Raw genomic sequence first — 12,125 nt, 5'->3', positions numbered from 1 at the left:
GAAAGAATGGGCCAGTTTGATGAACTGGCTATCCAGCATTCTCCTCTTCTAACAACTGAACCCCACATTTCTTTTGGATATCTGCCCTTCCCTCATGCATCAGGGAATACGGCCTCCCCTCAGTTCTAAACGTGGCCCTGGCTGGTTAGAGAGTAACGCCATTCATGGTGTCAGTGATCTGTTTGGGAACAGCATGCATCCCGTTTCTGGCTGATGAGATATGAGGGTGAGTTTTCTAAGAGGGCTTCTTGGAATAGTCTTCTTATCCCTTGGAATAAGAAAACCACAGGAAAGACTGTGTCCTTTTAGAGTCACCATTCTAGATATGATGCTTGGAACAGCGGCAGCCAATTGCTTCTGGCCTGAGGTTGAATCCAATGCCAAGAGTGGCAGAGCAGAGGGGTGGGGTCTCTGATACCATCACTGAGCTGCTAAGTCAATCACCCCTGTAGCCCACCCAATCTCTGGAATCCCTGTTCCTTGAGAGAATATGTTTCCCTTCTCTAGAAGTCAGTTTGGGTTTCTGATCATGGCGCTGAAAGCGTTCTGAGCCATTAGGTAGTGGTGAGCAGTCCTGGTTGGTTAGAGCAGAAGGCACCTGAAAGGAACTCAAGGGAGAGATGGCTGGGGAAGACCTCAGAAGACCCTGAATGCCAAGCCAAAGAATTTGTAAATAATGGGGAGCTACTGAGAGTTTTGATAAGTAACGGGGAGCAGACTCTCAGAACAGATGGGATAAATATTGGTGCAAATGCATGGTGTAGCTTTCAAAGGACCCAATTTGATTGAGACTTCTTTCTCCTGAACAAAATATGCATCTTCTGAGAAGCATCTTAACCAGACTGGGAACAATATGGGAAGGACGTGGGCGTGAGTGATGATCAAGTTCCCTAACTCTGGTCTCAGTGGTCACGCTCAGACACAAATGCTGCCCTTGGCTGCAGTCTCACCAGCATCATGTGTGAAACCAGACAGTTGGTTTCTCTGCTTTCCTTGGCAATGGCAGAGCCCCAGTTGGAGCCCCATGTTTGTGCTAAACTCCAGGCTGCGTGATTCTGATTTATAACTTTTTAAATTATTATAAATGTGATTTCTTTCCATTGTGGAAAAATTAGAAAATACATGTAACAAAAAGAAAATTAAAATACTTCTCAATCTATCTCCCAAAGGTAAATAACTGATAACATTTTGTTGCATCCTTTCAGACTTTATCTCTCTATGCATATACATTTAGGAAACAAAAATGATATTCTACGTATATTGTTTCATCACCTTTTTCACTCAGTAATATATTATGAGAGACTTCTCATGTCAATAAACATTTCCCTACAACATTATTTTTAATGGCTCCATGAATTTTGTCCTAAGGAAATAGCACCATTTATTTGGCCAGTGCCCGTAGTGAACTATTCATATTATTTTCAATGTTTGCTATTATATACACAGCTGCTCCTGCAATGGCATCGTTATTTACATATATTGTTCTGTTATCATATTAGAATAGAGTCCCAGAAATAAAATTGCTAAACAAAGGTAGAATAACATAAAATATAAAATAAAATAAAAAAATCATTTCAAAATCTCTTCTTAGCAAAGTAGACAAATCAGTGAAACTGTCCCCTCCATATAAGTCCTCCTATCTACATTTTCAAGGTTTTTAAAATATCTATTTAAAATATATTTAGCTATGCCTAGATGTACAAATACACCTATTTATATAATTCAATAGGTATATGTCTATATACATGTAAATTATAGATTTATTTAGATAATTTATTGTTTACCAAAACAATAGTTCTGTTGTGCTTGTGAGTAGCACATGTCACATTGTCTTAGTAACACTCCCATTTTTCTCCTGAAAGTGATGGGATTATGCTTTCAAAGCTGGGCCACCAACCCAACTGATGCCAACAAGGATAGCAAAATAGGTAATTAAAATTATTGCCAGATGCAGGTGGCTTCAAACACCCGTAGTTCACTGTAATTCCCTTGTGAATTGCTCTCTAAAACCTTTTAGTTTTCTTGTTCTTTGCACCTAAGAATGACTGGGTACCACCTCCCCCTTTCTACTTGCTGCTGTGATGCTCATACACACATAGTGTCCAATGAGTTGTCTGTCTGCTGACCTTCTCAGTGTTATCATCCAGTGTCTCTGTTACTTGATTGTGCAACCTGTGAAATGGGGGCTGCAAGTGTGGTATAGTGTGATGGAAATTTAGGATTCCATTTCCAGAATAACAATTGGACAAATAGCACTCTAAGAGGCCAGAGCAGGGTGAGTCAAACCAGAGTGGTTTTCTGGAGTCACAGTGGACAATGCCAGGAGTGGAGTCAAGCACAAGAGTCGATGTCAATGCAGTGGTGAGGCGAGGAGTGAGCTCTGGAGGATTTGCATGGCCAAGCAAATCATCCCTCTGGGGTGTGATTCCCTGGCACGAGGCCCCTTTGTGGAGACAAGCACACATCTTATTCTGTGGAATATCTTAAAGGTACCATCCACTCCTGGCTAAGGGCTTAACAAGCCATCTGCAAGCCAAACCAGAACAGTGGAGCCACTCTGCACTCAAATCACTGAGTGCACACACATTCATAATATTCAACCACATTTGTTTGTTCATTTAAAAACACTTATTGAATATTTACCATATTTAAGTCCTGTGCCAGACTGAGAATTCAGAGGTGAGTAAGGCATAGTCCCTGCCCCAGGGAAGTGACATTTTAGTGGGACTGAGACACACGCACACAGACTATTTCAGCAGATTGTGTTGGTCACAACGATAGGGGCTGGAAAAATTGTTCTGGAGTACTTTTGAGTAGTAGCACATGGGAGACTTCATGGAAGAAGTGGTATTCAAGCAAAGAACTTCAAATATGCAGAAGTGAGTCAGATGAAGATAGAATGGCCCACGCATGTTTAGGTAGAGGTGGCAGCTCAAGCAAAAGTGAGAGCCTAATAGATTATGTTGGGAACTGCTTGGAATTTGGAGTGTCCAGAGCAGAGGGAGCAAGGGGGAAGTCAGGGTGGGTGGTGGGAGCTAAAGCCAGAGAAGTAAGCACAGGCCCTGCAGAACCTTGTAGATCATGCTAAAGAGTGTGGACCTTACCCGACCAGTGTTGCTCAGTGGTTGAGCATCTACCTATAATCCAGAAGATCGCAGTTTGATGCCTAGTCAGGGCACATGCCCGGGTTGCGGGCTCGATCCCCGGTCGGGGGTGTGCAGGAGGCAACCAATCAATGACTCTCATCATTGATGTTTCTCTCTCTCTCCTTCTTCCTCTCCCTTCCTCTTTCTGAAATCAATAAAAAAACCCTTTTTTTTTTTTTTTTAAAGTGTGGGCCTCATCCTAAGGATAAGGGAGCCATTGAATGTTTTAAGCAGAAAGATGGCCAGATTGATATTTTAGAAAGATCATTATGGCAAATGGATTAGAGGGAGCAAAGCCGGAAGATTTTCTTTTTCTACTTATCATCTGTTCTTTATTCATTAACAGTTGTTGAGTGTCTACTAAGTATCAGACCTTGTATTAGGCACTAGAGGCACAAAGAATAGGACGTTTGCCTTGCTAGAAAGTGGCTGACCACCCTGGGGGGCTATGTGCTCATATGCTGGTTTGTTCGAGGGTGCATGCCATTAGAACTTAAGCACCCTGTATTCTCTATGCAAAGCACCACAAAACCTCCCTCTTAGTGTTGGTTTCAATAAGAACGCAGCACTCCCATCCCCCTTAATCCAATTAAAGCAGCTCTCGGTGGCCTCGAATGCCAGCCTGGCCATGCAGAAAGCTCCTGGCCATGGATGGTGTCCCGTTCCTCGAGCTGGGCCTGGGCTGTTGGGTCCTTGCTCTTCCCTGAGCCGTTTCCATGGGCTGCTGGCCATACTCTGAAAAATGCACAGGTTGCCAAACTGTCAGCAAAAGCTTTAATGAATGGTTCTAATTACATTCAAGTAGCAGAGCCCACTGCCATTTTAATCAAATCTGGGCCTGGCAAGCTCTTTGGCAGAAATACAAGAGAAAGCCTCATGAAAATCCTGCCAAAACACTAATCACCTTTTATCCGAAATTTGCCTGATGGAGGCCTGGATGTAAAACGCTTAGGGGGGGAGAAAAAACCCAACAACAACAATGGTTTGGATATTTTAAGGAGCTTATTTGGGGGCTTGCCATAAATTATTCCGTGTGGGGAGGGGAGAAAATTCCAAATGAGGAGTTGCCTGGTGACTTCCCCTCAGGAACACAGTCCTCAGGAGGCGGAGAGGCGAGCCCCCCCAGGGCCTGGGACAGGCTTACTCAGCCAGGTCTGAACTCACCTTACACACTGACAGAGACAAGACCACGTGGCCTTGTCTGAGACCCTGTCAGAATCCAGCTTTGTATCCCTGTGTCATCTCAAACCTATATCCTGTCACTAACTGGAGTTCTTCCAATCTGACCAGGGTGGTAATTAATAACTTTTAAAAAAAGATGGCTGTCATATTAAGACTACAATTCTCAGAAGCTAAGAGAACAGGGCTTCTTCTACTGAGTTATTCAAGGCAAGAACACAGGCAGTAGGGAAACTAACACCCAGACAACTCTCAGCTATATTCCAGCCAGGGCAAAGCAGAAAGGAGAGGTCAGCTGCCAAACCAGGTTCTTCTCCCCTGGGGCAGAACAAGAGAAGGATTCAGATTGCAGAAGGAGGGAATTCTTTACAAATAAAAAAAGAGTTTCCTGACAGTGAGGAGAGACAGTGACTAGGGGACAGAGATAAGCAGTAAAACCTCCTTCCCTCACAGACTCTACCCTTGGAATACATTGCAAGGGGTTTCCACACACCATCCATTTCAGGTAATAAAAGGCAGGTCTCTAACATTTAATTCTAACACCTTAAACGCCTCAGCCAGTAGTTACCCCAGCTCATTAGTGGGGTTTTTTCAAGCTTAGAATCTATCTTTTGCAATTTTATATCTTCCCCCCTATAATGAGGCCTCCAAGAGCCCTGGGATGCAAGAAAGTCTAGAATTCCTCACAGTGTTTGACACATAAATTTGGAAGTTATTTTCAAATCCGATTTCTGCTATTGACTAGTTATATGACCTGAGCCTCAGGTTTTGTCCACTTTTTAGAATTAAAATACCTGCTCTGCCCACACTACAGAATGCTTGTGAGGGTTACTTACGATCATGTATACAAAAGCGCACCACAAACATGAAAGCCTCTTGCAAATATTTGCTCATTTCTTTATTTTTGTAGAAAAGTAGCTATAGAAGAAGAGTCTGAAGATTTGAGGTTAAGTCTTAAATGTCACTTATTCACTGGCCACATGAATTCAAGCTTTTGTTTCCTCATCTGTATAATGGGTACTGTACTGCCTTGGAGAGTTGTTGAGAGAACTGGAAATGATAACGAAGGTAAAAGCACTATGAACAATAAAATGATGGAGAAATATAATTACACCAAAACAAGATTACTGTGGGACCTAAATTATACTGGTTGGATCCTGGAGATATGCCAAGATTAAAAGTTTGTTCAAAGCTTGCAATTTAATTTGGGGAGAACGAACATGTCAGTGGACATGAGGTTCCAACAGAATGAATGTCTATCCAAGCAGTAGTTTTCTGACCCCATTCAGGCGATGGAGTCCAGCTCAGGCTACCACACTGCTAGAAGGTTCAGAGTCCAGGCCTCCAGAATCAGCCCTTCTAGAATCCAGAGCATCTTCCAAACCATAAAATGTAATTCCTCCGGGGCTTAGGGAAGGACATTCAGCGGGTGCCTTGTCAGCTGACTGATAACATTTTTTTAACTCCTTATCTATAAAATACCTTAAGGTCATGGAATAAGCCTCCCTTTTATCTTTGAAAAACCTGGACTTTGAAAAAAAAATTCCACAAGATAGAAATATGGTCACATAACCAAAGATGAATATAAAAGTGTGGTGGGGACAGTTAAGAACAGTGTCCGTAGGCCTGGACCTTCCAACAAGGACCCATAAGAAAAGGCAGGGAGGCGGTGGGGAGAGGACCTTGCAAGAGCAGAGTCAGGAGGGCCGAGCCCAAAAGAGGCTGAGAGGTAAGATGAAAACAGAGGAGGAAGAGGAGGGAGAGGAAGGAAAGATTTCCACAAGCTCAGAGGAAAAATAAGGTGCATTCCAACAGTGCAAGCAGCATTTTGCAACATGAGTTGCTGATCGTTAATTTTGTGGAATGTTATTAAGGCTACAACAAGGGAAAGCACAATTCTGGTGCTTTTACTCTTAGAATTGTTGGATTGTTCAATTGATTAATGAAATTCCTTTATGGAGGGACCTCTCAGGGACTTTGAGAACTAATATGCATGAACATCTCTAATAAGATGCAGTGAGTCACCTGTAAGAATGGCTGCCATCAACAAATTGACAAACGACATGTGCTGGCGAGGGTGTGGAGAAAGGGGGGCCTGGGTACACTGCTGGTGGGGATGCAGACTGGGGCAGCCACTATGGAAAGCAGTATGGAGGGTCCTTAAAAAATTAAAAATGGAGCTGCCTTTTGACCCAGTGATCGTACTTCTAGGAATATATCCTAAGGAACCCGAAACACTAATCAGAAAGAACTTACGCATTTCTATGTTCATAGCAGCGCAATTTACAATAGCTAAGATCTGGAAACAGCCCAGGTACCCATCAGTAGATGAGTGGATAAAAAAGCTGTGGGACATTTACACCATGGAATACTATGCAGCTGTAAAGAAGAAGGATCTCGTACCCTTTGGGACAGTATGGATGGACCTGGAGAATATTATGCTAAGTGAAATAAGCCAGGCAGAGAAAGACAAACATCACATGATCTCACTTAAATGTGGAATCTAAAGAATTTAGTAAACTGATGGACAGAAATGATTCAATGACATGGGAGCATGGATCAGACTGACGAATCTCAGAGAGACAGAGGAGGGTGGGTGGGTGGAGGGGGAGAGAGTAACCAAAGAATTTATATGCATATATGCACAACCCAAGGACACAGACAATGGTGTGGAGAGGGCCTGGGGAGGGGGGTGGGACGAGGTGGAATGGGTCATTAAGGAGAAAAAGGGACATCTGTAATATTTTAAACAAAAATAAACAAACAAACAAAATAATAAAATTAAATTTAAAAAAAAAAAGATGCAGTGAGTGTATTCCCAGGCTTATTTGACCTCAGGATTTTTTTCATAAGCATCTTTCAGAAATAGTACCTCAAAGAACAGTTTGGTGTACAGAACACTGACTTAAAAGATCCAAAAGAGGATACTATGATTCCAGACCAAAGGAACCTCTGGAACATTAGAAAAATTGCCATTTAAATTCATTCATTTATTCATTCAACAAATATTTGTCAGCTGTTATATGCTAAGCCCAATCTCAGACCCTGAGATTACAGGGGTGAACAAGACAGATGAGACCCCTGCTCCCATGGAAGGTCCATCTACTGAGGATGGAAAGGAGAAGAAAAACATAAGCAGGTAAACAAATAAACAGACAAGATAGTGGTAGGCTCAATGATGGCCACATCCTAATACCCAGAACCAGTGCACATTACCTTATATGGCAAAAGGGGCTGTGACTATTTGATTGGGTTAAGGATTTTGAGATGTAGAGATTGTCTTGGATTATCCAGGTGAGCCCTGAATGTAAACACAAGGCTCCTTATAGAGGGATACAGGACTTTCGGACAGAGGAGAAAGCGATGGGATGATAGAGGCAGAGAGAAGACTATGTGATGTGGGAACACAAACCAAGGAATGTGGGCAGCTGAGAAAGGCAAGAGCTGATCCTTCCCTACAGCCTCCATAAGGAACCAGCCCTGCCAACATCCCCTGACTCATTTCAGACTTCTGACCTCCAGAACTATAAGAGAATAAATATATGTGGTTTTAAGCCACTAAATTTGGGGTAATTTGTTATGGTAATGACAGGAAACTAATACAAAAATTATAGTAGCTGATGATAAGTTTGGTTGAGAAAATACAAGGGGACCTGATGGTTTGACTGGCTGGGGGTGGGGACAGGCTTCTGCTTTCAACTAGGTGGTCATGGCAGCCACTCTACGGGGGTGTAAGGGAAAATGTGCTCAAGACAGGACGGGCCAGTTTCTCTGTGCCTTGTTCTCTCCAGCAAGGAAAGGGGGCTCTCTGACCATCGACAGTTCAACACTTGGAAAAAAGGATAAATACTTGGGTCACTTCAAGGAATGAATTTATTGAAAGGATACACATGGAAGGAAAGAAACCAAGATCCTCACCCTGGGCCAAGTTTCAAGGAAATGGAGGGAAAAATCTTCCTTCTAGACACAGGAACAGAGTTGTTCAGAAATGGGAACTTGCTCAGAATCACAATGCCTGATAGAGGTAATAATAGAAACAGAAAATCCTCAACCTCCACCTCCCTGTTTAGGTGACTTTTGTCTTTGTCTCTGCTTTTTTCCATGTGTCTTTCTGCCTTGGCTCCAAATATCAAAGATTTACTATGCTAAACTTGTTCATTAAACTCCCCAAAGAAAAAATTGGATTTGTCCAATTCTTCCCCATCATTCCTCATTTGCAAATGGCCAGCCTAGAGACTGGCTGCCTGTGGGTCAAGCGGCCACCTTTGATCCAATCAGCTGTGGCCAGAGTAGCCAGGTTGCACGGTCACTGACACATGCAGAACGGCCCAGGGCCACTGCAGAGAGGAGCAGGGTCAGGCCTGCTTCTTCCTCCCGAAGAGGCTGGGGTGGGGCTGGGATGCAGCACAAGGACTCCTCTCAACAAGCCCAAATCCTGGAGAGTGAAGCCTGTTCCCCTCCTATGTTACCTCAACAGTGTCTTAGTGCTCTTCTTAAATAAAGAAAACACAAATCTATGCAGAATCAGAGCCAAAACTTACACACCTCCTGTCATGTGAGATTCAAGCAACAGTGCTCTCAAGATTATACAGAAAGGATTTCTTGGCCCTGGAGTCTGACCTCAGGGCTTTTCTTAGAAGCCACCTGCGTTTCCCCGAGCTGTCAGATAAGTGGAAGGATACTCTGAATGTGTATACTGTCGATGCAAGGGCAGGGTCCAGATGACCTCTAGGATGTGACCCCTCCTAAAACGCATGATTCGCTGACATTTCAGACCAATTCCTGTGGGATGGAGTAGGAACAGTGAGCAAGGAGGAACCAGAGGTCAAGAAAAGGCAAGAGAGGCCCGCTTCCCCATCCTTCACCAGAGCCTGCAGTTGAGCACAAGTGGGTGTTTCACGGGGTCAGGGAGAGCCGACCCTTTCTTCCCATCAGCAGGACCTGTAGATGGAGCCCACGTGGTGACTTTGGGGGTAGGAGGGAAATTCCTATTGGGTCCTGAACACCGTGAAGGATGAGAAGGCAGGGCTCAATCACTTTAGGAACCCCAAATATGAAGATCCTTTCACAGTTTATCTTTTTAAATCCTAACAATATACCAGAGTATCAGGAGATCTTTATTAGCCTATTTCACTGATGAGGAAATGGAAGTTGTAGAGGTGACTGTGCAGGAAGCCCAGAGGTGCTTACATCTCTGTAAAGCACCCTTCCACCCTGGCAGCGGACAGTGCGGTGAGCTCCTGAGCCTGCCTCTTTTCTGCCAGCTCCCTGCTTCTCCCACCATACACACAGCTTCATGCAAGCAGATCCAGACTTAGAGAACCCTAGAGCACTGACAAGATCTGGCCTGGGACAGATGGCCACCAGGCACAGTTTGGGAAGGAGGAGGCAGAGGGAGCCCAGGCTCCATCGCTTATAAGCAGGGAGCCCCTGTGAAAGCCACTTCACCTCAGAGCCTCAACTGCAAGACCTTTGGCCAAATTACAGGGCCAAGGTAAGGAATAATACAAAGGCAGTCTGTGAAAGTGCTTTGCAAACAACAAAGCATCCTATTATTGTAGCCAGAAGGAAGGTTACTTGGCCAGACTAGACTATCTCTCCAGGAAGCTGAATTCTCTGTCTACTCATTCACTGTCCCAGGTGACTCCCCACTCTCTCGCTTTCAGTTCCAGCTGCAATCAGCAGTACTGAAAGGCAGGGGCTTTCCTCTGAGCGCCTTTAGATCCTCATCGGCCCAATGGATCTTAACTGAATGAATGGCTATGCAGTGGTTTTACATTCTATACATGTTTTCATGTAAATCGTTTTATTTATTCCTTACAAAACCCCAACGTTCATCATAATCCTATTACGCAAGCACTAGGGGCCAAGCACTGCTATTAGCACCTTTAAGTGCATTATCTCATTTCATTGTCACACCTCAATGAAGCAGGCTTACTATTATCACCTCCCAATTCCAGATGAGGAAGCTGGAGCACAGAGAGGTCAGGAAACTTGCCCAAGGTCACATAGTAAATAAATGGTGGAATTGAGATACACTCCTGGGGTGGCTGGCTTCAAATACTATGCTCTTTACTAAGAGCATAGTATTTACTAAGCTGGCTCTCAGCAAGTCCCACGTAGCATCTATTTCATTTTACTTAAACGTGCCATGCCATTTGACCATCACAATAGCCCTATGAGGTAGGTAATTCCAGTGCACTGAAAAGGAGCAGGAAAGTGACTTTTATGAATCTCCGCAGTAAGGATGGGATTCACACCAGGTCTCCCAACCTAAGTCTGGTTCTGTTTCTGTCACACGTACGTCTCTGATAAAAAAGGTAAAAACAAGCTCTTTTCAAGGTACTCTGGAGATCATTGAGATAACAAAGGGCAAGTGGTTTGATTTTCTTTGGAAGAAAGATTCTTGAGAAACTTAACATTTGATTACTGTTCCTGAGTCTTCGGTGAGGAGCAGCAGTGTGGGGGTGATGCCAAATATCAGTCAGCTGACGAACAAATCAGTCATCTTCTGGGTAAGTGCGCACATCAGATTAGCATTTGAGGAGTGAGGCGGAGAGCGAGATTTCTAATAAGCCTCTCTCCAACATCTACACCAGCCTTCAGAGATGCGCTTTAGATATTTCTGACATCCAACATTCACAGGACTTTCACAAGAAGGTTAGTAATCCTAAAACTCTGCCAGATGCTCAGCATCTCTGCTCTGAAATTGTAACAATGATAATTCTGAAGAAAGCAGTAAAGTCTACTTCCTTATTTTCCAATCTCACATACCCCACAGTGGTCAGATGTGGGATGTTGTTGATTTCTAAAGAAATCACTAGTTTTACCCAGTGGAATTTTTGCAGGGTGGAAATTTATAAAAGGGTGATTACTTAGTCAAATAAATAAGCCATCATTCCCCATAGATATAAGAAAGCAAGATATAATCTTTCATTTTGAATAGCTTGAAATGATCTACAAACATGGAAGGGCATATGGTAGCAATAGAGACCTTTTTTCTTCTTGTCAATTCCACTTTTATTCTTCTGCTGAGATTAGTGTAAAAATTCTAATTATTTTTATGGTCCTTAATATGCTCCATTAACTCTTTCCCCAGCCTTATTGAGATCTAATTGACATACAACATTGTATAAGGTTAGGTATACAATGTGATGATTTGATACACATATATATTACCAAATTATTACAACAATAAGGTTAGTTAACACATCCTTCATCTCACACAATAAATTTTGTGTGTGTGGTGAGAACATTTAAGATCTACTCTCTTAGCAACTTTCAAGTATATATAATATAGAATTGTTAACTACGGTCACTATGCTGAATATTAGATCCCCGGAACTTTCATTTTATAACTGAAAGTGTGTACCCTTTGACCAACATCCCTTCATTTCCCCCACCCCCACCCCTAGCACCTGGCAACCACCATTCTCTCTTTCTATGAGTTCAGGTGTGTTTTTTTATTCCATATGTGAGATCATACAGCACACATGTGTCTTTCTGTATCTGACTTATTTCACTTAGCATAGTGCCAATAGAGGTCATTTTGGAGTATGCGTCCCAGCTCTGACACTTACTAGCTCTGTACTTTTAGGCAAGACAGTCTCTTTAACCCTTAAGCCTCAGTTACCTTATTTGTAAAGTGGGAACAGTGATAACACCCACTAGATCATAGTAAGAATCAATTGGGCAACTACCATACATTAGATACTGGTAGAAGGCTGAAGGTATAGCATATAAGAAGACAGGCAAGGCCCCTGATCCTATGAAACTTACATGATAGAGGGACTCAGTAAG

Source organism: Miniopterus schreibersii (genome assembly GCF_964146895.1).
Source record: "Miniopterus schreibersii genome assembly, chromosome: 11".
Lineage (NCBI taxonomy): Eukaryota > Metazoa > Chordata > Mammalia > Chiroptera > Miniopteridae > Miniopterus > Miniopterus schreibersii.
The sequence above is the reverse complement of the archived record's forward strand: the minus strand, read 5'-3'. Positions refer to the sequence as shown.